Here is a 14,070-nt window from a genome sequence, read left to right on the forward strand (position 1 = left end):
CTACATAAAAGTGCATCATCACTTTCTTCCCGGTCAAGTTCACACCTTTCGCCGGACCATTTTTACAATTCTTTTGAAAGTGTCCTTTTTGATTGCAACCCCAACAAACAGCTTCACTTCTATCTTTCGATGGATACCTCTTCTTAGACTTCTTTCTACCCTTCTTCTCACCGCGATCAAATTTCCTACCACGGTTGTCGGTACTTAACAAAGAACCGGATGTCGATTCCCCCGAGTTTCTCCTACGAGTATCTTCACCAAGAATCAAATCCCTTATTGCTTCAAACGCCAGCTTAGTAGTTCCGTAGAGCTACTAACCGCGGTAACAGTACCCGACCAACTTTCTGGTAATGATGAAAGCAAGATTAGTGCTTTTAGTTCATCATCAAACTTAATTTCTACCGATTCAAGCCTTGAAACGATATTATTAAATTCATTGATATGATCCGTTGCACTCGTACCTTCCTTCATCTTTGTATTGAACAATTGACGCATGAGAAATACCTTATTAGAAGCGGTAGGTTTCTCATACATGTTAGAGAGTGCTTTCAAGCAAGCAAACGTCGTCTTCTCATTCACAACGTTGTATGCAACGTTCTTAGCAAGTGAAAGACGAATCGCACCCAAAGCTTGACGATCCAAAAGCGTCCAATCGGCATCGCTCATGCTTTCGGGCTTGGTCTCTAACAGAGGTTGATGTAGCTTCTTTTGATACAAGTAATCTTCAATTTGCATCTTCCAAAAGCCAAAGTCTCTCTCATCGAATCGGTCGATTCTAAACTTTCCGTCTTCCGCCATCGTACCCAAAGTCGAAACCTTGAGCTTTGATACCAGTTGTAAGGATATTAGGACCCAAAACAACGCAAGTGATTCAACAAGATCACTCACCGATAGTAATTCTACAAGATTACTAATCCACTTAATGAACGAAAGATTATAAATGTAAGAAATGTAAATCGACACAAGAGATAACGTGGTTATATGCAATCGTTGTGATTGCTTTAGTCCACGGACCAACTAGAGAATGTATTTACTGAATATTTGTGGTGTGTTTACAATGAGTTACAAGAGGGTCTATTTATAGAATGGTTTAAAGAGTAAGCTAAAAACAATTCCTTGAAGCTTCATGTGAGTTTCCTGACAGCTTCATGGAAGCTACATGTGAATTTCCTCACAACTTCGTAGAAGCTACATGTGAGTTTCCTAACAACTTCGTGGAAGCTTCGTGTGAGTTTCCTGGAATCTTCCCTCTAATTGTTTAAAGTTCTCCATATCTCCAACACATACAATTGTCAGCAGCGAATCGCGTAACCCTCAATCTTGTTGGAATCGAATTTAGACACACGTCATGTATAAATTCAGTTCCAATTTTGTCGGAATCCCATTGGATTCCGCGAGCCAAACGGAGCCTAAGAGTTTACGTTACTCAATTAATTCTCTTTCAATTCTCACTGTCCTTTGCCTCTCTGACTCTCTCCATATATATCTCTCTTTTCCAATTTTTTTCTTCTATTTATGGAATACAAAATTGATAATTAATAACTTCTCCTGGTAGATTGTACAACATTTACGAAGTACATCATTTTGGTGTTCTTAAACAATGCAAACCATACAGTCAGCATACTAATTTTATGGTAAAGTATTTAAAGTTATATCTAGGAGTATCAAAGTTTTACAATCGAGTAAGACCTTTCACAATGCAGCGTGACCGGAGCATTTTTGCCACCATCGCGCCTCCATGGCACCACTGTGGGGCGTGATGGACCCAAAAAATGAGTGGCTCGATGGATGCATTACGAAGAAGAGAAGGTGGCGTGATAAGTGATGGCCGAATGGGGTGTTGCCACGTATGCTGGTCAAACGGCTATATAGCCGTTACAATTAAAAAAGTTATTTTTTCTTTTTTTCTTTTATAAATACCACATTTCACATATCATTTTTTCCACACATTTGTTTCAATATTCACTTATTAATTCTATACTAATATTCACTTATTAATTCTATACTTCTTATAAGAAATTTCAATGGCATATGCTTTGTTTAAACTTTTGATATTTAGGATTCCGATGACGAAGACGAATTCGATCTTTTACGAGCAATGGTTGAAGATTTAGATGCTGAAGAGCCTGCAAACACCGAACGAGTTCCACTGAAATCAATCATTAGATATAGACACACATACACTTATTTCCCCTATATACTAAAACACGTGGAGGGTTTTCCCCTATATACTAAAACACGTGGAGGGTTTGGTCGTTTTGACCCCCCCACGCTGTCCAAACGACAACAGGAAGATAAAAACAATTTCCACGCCACAACTTCACCCAACTTTTAAGTTTAGCCCCTCAATCAGGGGTGTAAAGTGTAAATTTATTATTTTAATTAAAAAACTTAATTAAACTTCACCCATATTTTCAACGGGACACATCTTCCCGCTCGCCTCACGTTAAATTTTTTCGAACCCACCGTTTAACTCAGAAAAATCTTACGAACCCAACGGGACTAACTATACGCGAAACGGATACTTCTAAAAAAAACACTCAATACCTCGAACTATATTCAATACATATACACACCTATAATACGCTCCGTTAACTATGAATACGCAACCCAAAAGCCCCGCGGCATCGCGCGGGCCCATTTTCTAGTTCTTTCTATTAATTAATAACCTAATATATACACGATAACAAATAAACAATAACAGAGATAGAGAGGAGTAATTCTCAATCTAAAAAAGATCAACACCCATTAAATTAATAACCAACAGAAATAAATCAAACCCATAAACAACACTCACCTTTAGTCTAAATTCCTGCTTTTTCGTGAACTCTTGATGTTAATTTGATAAAGAACGGATGATTCTCGTATTGTAGATCAAAATCAATTTCGCGATCCCTCATTTAGTGATACAACAATTAGTTAATTGCAATAATCAGTGTTTTGTTTATGTGATACAACAGTTAGTTAATTGCACCAAGTTCTGTAAACCTTAAGAAACGAAGCACAAAATCAGAGAACATATATGACAAACTTAATGATCGAAGCTTTAAATTAGAGAAACTCACCCACGATTAATGTAAACTGATTTCTGCGATTGCACCGTGAATTTGTTCTTGGGATTATTGCACCAAGTTATGTAAACCCTAATAATATAAGCACAAAATCAGAGAACGTATATGAAAAACCTATTGATCGATGCCTTAAATCAGAGATACCCACCCGCGATTAATGTAACCCGATTTCTGCGATTGGACTTTGAATTTGTTCTTGGGAATCCGACGATAGAGGGTTGGTTCGATGAATGATCGCAGTAGGTTTTTGTTATGTAACTAGAAAAAAATTCGACCGCGCGTTGGTGCGGTTGTATTCAACGCACGGTCGAATTTGGATATATGTTGTTTGGTACCTAATATATCTAATAAGTTGAGTTGTTTGTTGAACGTGTATGTATATGTATGAAATACAACCCGAAATGTTTAGTGTTTTTTTAACGATGTCCGTTTCGCGCGTAGTTAGTCTCGTTGTGTTCGTTAGATTTTTTTGAGTTGAACGATGATTTCGAAAAAATTTAACTCGCACCAAGCGATATAAAATATAGCCCGAAATATTTAGTGTTTTTTTAACGATATCCGTTTCGCGCGTAGTTAGTCCCGTTGTGTTCGTGAGATTTTTTCGAGTTGAATGATGGTCTCGAAAAAATTTTACTCGAACCGATCGAGAAGATAGGGCCCGTTAAAAATTCGGGTGGAATTAGTTTCTTTTATTTTAATAAAATTATATAATATATTTACGCTTTCTACCCTGAAAAAGTGTAAACTCGAGTGTCATTGTGTAAATTAAGTCGAAGTTAAGGGACCAGTTGTAGTGTGAACGTAAACTCAAAACGAGAATCCGATGTAGCTGAAACGGCGGAAGCCGCCATGCCATTTAGTATGTAGGTATAAATATAAATATAAATATAAATATAAATATAAATAAATATAAATAAATATAAATAAATAAATAAATATAAATATAAATATAAATATAAATATAAATATAAATATAAATATAAATTTTGTTTAAAAAAAGAACCCGAGTTTGTTTGTAGGGGTAGAAAAAGTGAAAAACAATAGAATTGTGTAGCGGTAGGATTATAAGGTTATAAGTTGAATCACTGGATCATATTAGGGGTAATTAAAAGTAATTTAGTTGATCTAATGGTTGAGATTAGCAGTTGAAAAAAGAATATCCAAATTAACACTTTATTATACTGTATAGAAGATACTAAACTAATACTCTGTAATAATTAATAACTGGAGCTCTCGCTTCGCGCCGGGGGGTTCCGTTTTGAATGCGAGTTAAAAAAAAAGTGTTGATCTATTTTGTAAAAAAAATAAAAAAATTCAACATCTAACATTAAAGGGTTGTTCCTTTATGAAAGTTGCTTCTTTTAGCGTTCGAGAGTTTTTTTTTTTTAAAAGTTAGTTGATCTATTTTGTAAAAAAGAATATTTTTCGACATCTTTTGGTAGCATTGAAGGGTTGTTCCTTTTATGAAAGTTGCTTTTTTATCGTTTGAGACAAAAAAAAAAGTAGCACAGTAGCAGCGTGAGTGTTATTATTCAATATTTTTAGTGTTAGTGATAGGATAAATGATATTTTAAATATAGGTATAAAATGGGGGGGTTTGATTTGTATTTTAATGAAAGTTAGGGGGTTGGGTGTGTGAAAAATGAAATATTAATTAAATAGTACTATAAAATGGGGGAGTTCGATTTGTATTTTAATGAAAGTTAAGGGTTGAGTGTGTGAAAAATGAAATATTAAATAATACTATTCATAGCTAATAAGACAAATTTTGTCTACTAACAAAAAGACCCGTGAATTCACGGGTTTGTTAAATTAAATCTATAAAAAAAACAAAAAAACAAAAAGGACACTAGTAAATTCTATTATGAAATAATATAGCTACTTTTTTATCATCATAAGTTTACACTAATATTAGAAAAACACAACACTCACACCCTCTATTATCTACATGCATAATAAAAATAAAATCACACATCAATAAATGATGCTCAAACAGTATTTCAAAACAACAGCTTCCAAAATTGTAAAATTGCGTACCTTCTTTTAATTGATGTATTTGAACAGCAATATCACACCATCATTCTCAAATTTTAAGGCAAAATACAATCAAATCAAAACTATACCACATAAAGAAAGGCAAATAGTAAAAAGAAGAGAGTAAGATATGTTACTTCCATTACCCTAAGTAACTAACGTATCAAGAACTATTATTAAAACTTATGGTGTTACCCTATGACAACAGCCTCATAAATAGCAAGACCAAGTGCAGTCAACTTGCTATGTCCACAACCAGCAAGCAAAGGTTTTGTACTACACTCTTTCTCCAAAATATAACATGAATGAATACTTAAAGGTAAATTCTATAAAACTACACCACAACTAAATCATAACCCACTATGGATTTATTTCAATTTCTTGAAAACCAATACATATTACCTCAAAGTTTTTTTGATTTCAGGGGAACCAATACGAATTAAACCGTACATTTTTAGCATTACCTTCATATGGATCTTGTGCCATCCAAGAGAGCTATCCAAGTCTGAGAAAAACAAATAAAAAAAGGAACTATTACATTGTTACAATTGAAGTTATTTTTAACAAAATAACCGCTACAATACGATCTTATAATAACCTAAAAACTAATAAACACTCTTAACACCCCCGTTAGAAGCATAAAAAAGTATAGCAATACGAAACATAAAAATATAGACAATAGAGTTTTTGGTGTGAAGAACTTGAGGGGAAATTGATAGGTCAATGGAACATTGTCATTTGTCAATAACAATAAAACATTTCTTTTTTGCATCAAGAAACCAACATCAAAAGGATCTGCATACCTCCATACTTCTATAATGAGCATAAACATCATTATCATGTATTGGTGAGCATCTCTTCCACATTTAATTCATGGATCGAACAAAATATAACGATTTAATGAGCAAAAGATAACGAAATAAATAAAGAAGAACTGGAAATGGAAAATTATTAAGAAGCATATTTTGCAATGTTGTTATCCCACTTGAATAGCTCACCCAGTTTATACAAATAAGTCAATATGATATTTTAACCATATAAGACTATTCAAGACAACATGACTTTTTTGTAAGCGAGCACATGACCAGACAACTGATGTTTCAACCTCACTATTCATATACCATGTAAACCTTGAAAATAGCATATCTAATGATGATAACAAAAACAGTACAATATTTTCTGAAAAATGTCTAGAAGATACCAATTATCTCAAGAAACTTATGAGATACCCTTACGCTAAAATGATCATTTTATCTCAACTATAATACATTTTTGGAAATACCTATTATGAAAGAAATCAATGGTTCCAAACACTTTTAGGGGGTTTCTGCTTTATGGTCAAACTGGAAATTAGCTAATCAGCAAGTTGTTATATGTAACTACAAATCAATGCACAATGTACCAACTGAACAAAATTCTTCAATGTACAGTGTGATAATATTGCAACAATAAATGACATGGATTCTCACCTTGGCTTCAGGAGATGATGCTATGGAAATGTGCACATCGATTCTTATGCATCATCATCAACACAGTCAGAGCACACAAGTAGCTCCAGTTTCTTTGCAACTTCAATTGTCATGCCCATACATAGGATGGAAACTACGGAATAGTTGGATGTGCAAGCATTAGTAACATGTGCAAATCTGCTATCTATTTCTCTTTTAAAACACACCTTTAAACTATAGTGTAAAACACCAAACTAATACTAATGGTTCATATAAGAAGAATAAAGTAACACATTAACTATTATTATGCCTCCAAGTGAGCTAATATCAAGAGTTTCATACAAAACCAAATCTATGTAAATAATACTAATAACCCATCAAGTAAAAACATCAAGTCAAAATCTTCTACTTCAAATTATGACACCATGCAACATCCATCTTCGTGTATTCATGTTCCATCACCTGAAATCTTTTTAACTACACTAACACATATTAGAATCGAAATTAATCAAGAAGCCAAACTTTAGACAACTACTATAAGTACCCAAAGCATTGATCATGCGCTCATGTTGAATGCAATAGGATAGCACAATATTTCAAAAAATATGTACTATACAAACATCATCATAATACCCTGAGAAGGAATTTTGAACTTCTTTGTGGCATTTCATCGAACACTTAGTGTTCAATAAGTAATAGTAGTATCCTACATCACACACAATGTTAAGATTTCTTATCCTTCATCCACATAAACCAAAACAACCAAATGATAATTACACATTGAATAAATCACACAGGAATAATTTAAACAATTTTAATATTTTCAAAATTAATTATAAAATTTCATACATCGAATCAAGCATAACGATTCTAAGAACCCTAAATGTACTAACCTTGAATAAGCATGAGTGCATAACTGTTGAAGAACTCTAAATGCTGCTTTTAGAAATCAATGAACCATGAAGATAAATATTCAAGATATACTTATAACCAACAAAATCAAACCACAAAGAAAATTATTTGTTTACCTATACGAGAAAATCAATACGCCGATGGAAAATAAAATTGTGAAATGTGATGGGAGACGAAGAGCAGAGCGGCAAAGAGAAATCGTTGAAGAAGAAACCAAGCAAGAAAGTGAGGAAGATGGAATTGTTTTGGTTTTTAGGGTTTATTTTGATTTGAGAGAGAGAGAGGAGGTGCGTTCAATATCTTATACGGAGTAATTAATATTTTAATTATATAAATTTTATGTTAATGACATCATCTCCATGTACTTAAATTTTTTTAATTTATTTTTGATTTTTTTGTATTAAGAGAAATTCTTTAATTATGACATCACCGTGTTAGTGTTTTAATAGAATCTATAGATAGATTAGTTATGTTAGTAATAGTAATAGTAATTAGTAATAAAGGTAAAATTACAAGAGAAACATGGGTTTCAAGTAGCAAGCCAAGCAGCACAAGCTATTTACAGAGTCACACAGATTACCCAGATAACCACATTTGCTCAAAACCACATATGTAAAAATAGCTAGCAACCCCGGTACGAGCTGGATATAGAAACATATATGGAAACAGTAGACACTTGGATCCAATATCCACTGCTGCCACTCAACTCGTTTTTAGCCACGAAGATATCATTTCGAAAGATTTCACTTGTATCTCGTTCAAGGTAATCGGGCTAGGCCGGTCTTTTCCCCGAAAAACTTTAAGGTTCTGGTTCTTCCAAATCATACAGCCGGTGACACATTCAACCGCTTGTCATAGTGATTTACCTTCTTTGGTCCAAAAATTGTTCCCGTTGCCATTAAAGATTTCATGACGCTAGGCTTTGTTCTAGAGATTGTTTGAGAAAGAAATGAAATGAATTGAAAAGGAAGGAAGTAGATCCTTCCAATTTGGAAAGAATCCTTAGAAGGAAAATTACCTTAAATAATCTCATCACTTCATTTCCTATCTCTCAAACTAAAACACAGGAACACCAAATCTGTAAATTTTCTTTTCATTTCATTTCCTTTCTTTTCAAAATTAAACTTGGGAACAAAGCCAAAGGTTAGAAATGTTTCCTAACCTCCACCAACTAAAGACTCGAGTCCAAACTTAGATTGTTTTTTTTTTTTTTTTTTTTTTTTTTTTAAAAAAAAAAACCAGAGTGTTATACTAATTCAAGGCCATCATTGCAAAGAGGACAATGGACCGAATCGAGATCTATGCCTTTTTTGTCGAACTCCATTCGGACTGGGATTCTTTTCCTTTTATTTTACTACTCCACACCAGGGGCGGATTTGAGGGCGTGCAATACGTGCGCTTGTACAGGGCCCATAATTCGAAATTATTTAGTACTAATGAAAAACTAACCTAATTTTTGTATATACAAAAGGCCTATTTTTTTGTTGATTGAACAGGGCCCATATGAAAAATTGAAATCGACGGGACGCCCCTCTTCCACACGAACACACATATTTTTTCTGGAACAAGCTTGTTCCTTATCGTTAATTAAAGAAGCCAACGTTTTGGTCTTGAATAATCTGCGGCTATCCAGATTCCACTTCCAGGAGTCTTGTTCACTTTATTTCATCTTGGTTGACGATAGAAGATCTTCAAGTGCCACGAGTTCATCTCTGACTCTGCCAACAGTAGATGTTCCATTCCAACCGATCCTCTGATTTACACGAGCTGTCTTTGTCATGTTCCCATCTAATAAGTCTGGCAAACTTTGATTTGAAGCTGCAGTCCCCGAACCATTTTTCATCCCAAAAGAGAGTGCCATTTCCATTACCTATAACTATTTCAAAGAGTTTGACAAGTCCAGGTACACCCAAACTGTTAATGGTGTGGTCGACAGTAGCAATATTGATCAATAAGGATTTAGATGAACTTGATATATTAGAACTCACCCCCCCATTTTGCCCATGAATGCTTTTAACAATTATTGCCCAAAATGCATTATTTTCAACTGGAAATCGTGATACCCATTTACCCACAAGAGCCAAATATTTTGCTCTATGTGACCCCATGTTCAACCCCCTCCCTCATAAGGTAAAGCGATTTGGAGTATTCGTTCTCTTCTCGTTCGGGGATACAAAGGTAGAAGGTAAGCTCTTTAAGCCGAACTTGAGAAGTTTTGAAAGAATGTGAATTATTTATTTGGCAGGGGCAACGCGTCGGGTTCTTAGGCGGGTTTTGGTTTTTAGGTGTTGGGTTTTTTGTGTAGTTTGTTTGCTTTGCTTTAGCTATCTTCTAGTAGTAGTTTGTTTGTTAGTTTCGTTTCTTGCTTGTTGTACTGTTAGAGTTTCTTTCATCTTTGGGTGGATTTCGCCCTTGGTTAAATTGTTTATATTATGTTAGCTGTTTCGCGAAAAATAAAATCAACTGGGCAATCAACCAGATGTGAAGAGAATGTATTCTATAAATGAAGCATTGAATTTCTCCCAGAAAAATTAACAGAGAGCAAAAAAATTAGTGGTCGATTATTGAATATGATTTCAAAAGTTCAGAACCTACTCCTCTATGTTATACATCTTTACCGCCACTTGTGCAACAAATCGTAAGTTTTAAATGCATCAAGTATTGGCATAAGATCACTGATAAAGTCCAACGTAAAAATTTCAAGTGTCATCCTGCTTCAAAATAATAAACTTGAATGATTAGGGGTTTTTTTCTAAGCCTTAGAATCTAACTTAACTTAACTGGTCTACACAAGATGATTACTTCTAAAACAAGCTTTGTTTTTATTACAAAGGAAAAAGTAGCACATTATAGGACATCTAAATATGTATCCCACAAAAAAAAGTCCACATAAAAGCAACACGTTGTTTACACAATCCTTAATACTAAAAAAGACAATTACCTAACGTCACCAAAATCTTAGCCTTTATGAAGAAGTTTTTGGGCGTTCGATCAATAATTTTGCTGAAGGTGATGCACGGGGAAATGGCAGATACACCATATATCTGAAAATCTTCAGTTCTTCTTTAGCAGAAACATTGTCCTTAAGCTCAATTCGTGCTATTTCTAGTACAGGCGACTTACCCATGATGAGTTTCACAAATTCCATCTCACACGAAATGTTACTAAAACGTAGTATTTCAAAATGCTTAAGATGATCTAAGGTCAAACTCAAGTCGACTTGGGGATCAGCAAACTTGATGGAAGTTTCCTTAATTGGCAACTTCCAGTTATGATACATCTAATTCACAAAACAAGGTTAAATGTCATTAAAACTGTATTGGAAGAACCATTATCATAAGCAATTCAATTATGTACCATTAAATAGAGTTCCTCTAGATTTGGGGAGCTCCTAATTATGCAAAGGGCAGCTGATATCATATCGTGTTCCCTTAGGCACACATCCAGATAAACATATTTAAGGTGAAGCGAAGTCGGAAGCTTATTTGGCATACCACCTGCAGCCATGAACTTTAACGGAAAAAACAAAAAACAAAATGAAAATCAGCAATCACGATATTCTTTGTACAAGATGTATGCAATCGTTTAACCAAAATCACCTTCATGTAATACTTTGAGATATGTAAAGTATGAATTAAAGGCACACACTGGAAAAACGTTACAGGATTATTGGATTTTAATTCCGCATATTTTTCTTTATGATCAATCTGCATCAATAAATAAATATCCATTTAAAATAATATCTTCAAGTGAAGAAGATTCATAAAAGGTTATATGCACGTTACCAAAACGACTTCTTCGAGTAGTGGGCAATTCGAGAGGACATGTTGAAGCACTTCATAAGAAATCAGAACATTTTCAAAGTGCATCTTCCTCAACTTATTAAATGCATTAAATGTCAACGGAGGTTCAAAATCACAACCCATTAGCTCTAAAGATTGTAATCCTTGTATCAAAAAGAACGATGTAGGTAAGTTATAGTAGGTGTCTGAAGTATTATCAATACTCAAACATTTCACATTAATTCTCCTGGAAAGAGAAAGTATGATCTGGTCAAACTCGGTTTCCATGCCCAATTTGTTGACACCAAGCTCGAACTTTATTATCGCCGGACAGTTGTGCATTAACAAAACATGGAAGATCGCATTGACAAGCTTATTTTTCGACATAATTCCATAATAAATTCCAGTACGAGATATCGCTTGAACCAGGTTATCATCAAATACAAGTTTGGGCATAGTCATCCAGCGATACCTCCATCTCTTTGACAAAATGCTGGTTCTCAAAGCATGATCGGAGTGGCATAAGAGTTAAAATAGTTTCGACTATGTTTTCAGGAAGGGAACTGATTATATCCGAACTTAGGCGTTGAGCTTTCATCATATACGCTCCACAAGTCTGCAATAGAAAACTGAACGCGTTATTAAAATACTTGGGAACAATGAAAAAAGGATATCTCGAACTCGGTAACCAAAACTATAGGGAACTGTGATAAGGGATATGATAAAGATGATGGAAAATCGTGTGTACTTTTAACAATTCAGATTAACGCAGCGGATAATTAAAATAATAATCTTTTATTATTTTATGAACAAAAATTACAAAATTAAATAATCACTTATTTAAAAACATGCACACGATTAATTTATCCCATGGATCCAGTTACACCATAATAATTGTCATGAATATAAAATAAAAGAGGAGTAAACGGTATACCTTTCTTCAAGAAACTGATGAACGGAGAGAAACTTACGATCAAAGCGTATGACCGTCTCTTTGGATAGTCCACTACACTTTCAGACAACGCCAATGGATGCTAGTCCAACTCAAGTGATTTATTAATATAATCTAGTTATATTAATAAAAATAAATAATAAATAATATATTACTCCGTACGAAAACGTGTTAGGAAAACAAATCAAGAGATGCTCTCGGCTTTCGTGCGACTACAATTACTTGTTTTTCTTTCGTTGGAAATTTTGCAAAAAAAAATAATAATATGAACTGTGTGATTTTGGTTTTTTTCATATATCCTCTCAGACCAAAAGGAATGAAATATATATATTAAATATTAAATTCAACCAACTCTATAAGTCGGCAAAGAAAAAAAAACGCGTATGAGATTTAGTTTCTAAATCCAATTAGCCATTGTACGTAGTCACCAAGTAATTAAATAAAATTTACATTTTATTAATTTAATTAATTAAATAATTAATTAATTGATTTAATCTAATCATTTAAATATTCAATTAATTCATAACGGAGTATTATAACTTGTCTCGTCACTTGAGTAATATATATACATCATATACATATATAATTTAGCGTCTAGGTGTATATATGTGTGACCCCGAAGGCTCAAATGAATTTAGCCATATAGTTATGTTGTACCTTGCACATTTATCCTACAGACTCCCACTTGTGCATGGCACAACACAAAGTAACTATACAAACAATGGATACCGTCTAGCAACAGGCCATTGTCCCTAAATTCATGTGAGGTTAGTTTCTCGGAACTGCTTATAGTAAGTGTTAAATGTCATTCGTCCTTTTGTTTCAGATACTTTAGTTAAACTTGAGTAATGGATCATTAGTCATTCTCAATTGTTTAACAATTTTATTTCTCGATCTTCGAACTGAATTAGATCACCAAACTAATTAAGTATCATCTTAATTACATCTGGGTGCGGCCACACAAATATCTTATTCATTCATCGAGGAGCTCAAAAGCATCTAACTCCAAACATTTTAGAGGAACAAATCCTATATTGCATACACGTGTTTCTCACGAGTTTTACATTATACCCAATAATGGCCTTTATTACAGCCTTATTCAGGACAGCGTTTAACCATATCAAAGTACAATGTTCCACACATCGAAACCGGCGTGCATCTCAAGTCTAAGGACATAAAGACATAATCACTAAAAGATTCACTACTGACAACGATCCATGTAGTGACATCTCGGATGGGTCATTCCAATATTCATCATCAATGCATACATATGAATTTTGGACTTACAAGTTAACTATTTATCATCAATAAATATAACCAAACATTCATATTAATCTTAATTCATGTTATTCCCATAACATGACCGATTATGGAGATTTTAAATAATCAACAACTATTCATGGATTAAACATGCTAATACAGAACACAGTAATATAAATGAAAATGATCATACCATCAATATATCAATTCATTAAGATAAAACTGCTTAATGTTCCAAAAATATCCAAATACTAAATTACAAATTAAAAAGATCAGCAGCATAACGAAGTCCAATACTACTAGCATGTTCATCATGCTTGTTATGTGTCATGGGCTTCGTGAACGGGTCAGCTGAAATGTCCCGTTCTTATTGATTAAAAACGTTCCATATTAATTGATTTCGTTGCGAGGTTTTGACTTCTATATGAGACGTTTTTCAAAGACTGCATTCATTTTTAAAACAAACCATAACCTTTATTTCATAAATAAAGGTTTAAAAAGCTTTACGTAGATTATCAAATAATGATAATCTAAAATATCATGTTTACACACGACCATTACATAATGGTTTACAATACAAATATGTTACATCGAAATCAGTTTCTTGAATG

The 14,070-nt window shown here is 33.7% G+C and overlaps 1 long non-coding RNA gene and 1 pseudogene across 1 annotated transcript; both read right to left on the minus strand.

Annotated features, from left to right (window-relative positions):
• Positions 1-5,275: 5,275 nt before the first annotated feature.
• On the minus strand, positions 5,276-7,494 carry LOC139896957 (uncharacterized). Its single transcript, XR_011776397.1, has 3 exons — positions 7,447-7,494; positions 6,575-6,707; positions 5,276-5,610 (listed from the first exon to the last, which is right to left on the minus strand). It is a non-coding gene; the product is annotated as an uncharacterized lncRNA (long non-coding RNA).
• A 2,936-nt stretch (positions 7,495-10,430) lies between these two features.
• On the minus strand, positions 10,431-11,709 carry LOC139900560 (F-box/FBD/LRR-repeat protein At1g13570-like; annotated as a pseudogene).
• Between the last annotated feature and the right edge of the window lie 2,361 nt (positions 11,710-14,070).

This window comes from Rutidosis leptorrhynchoides, chromosome 3, assembly GCF_046630445.1.
Source record: "Rutidosis leptorrhynchoides isolate AG116_Rl617_1_P2 chromosome 3, CSIRO_AGI_Rlap_v1, whole genome shotgun sequence".
Classification (NCBI taxonomy): domain Eukaryota; kingdom Viridiplantae; phylum Streptophyta; class Magnoliopsida; order Asterales; family Asteraceae; genus Rutidosis; species Rutidosis leptorrhynchoides.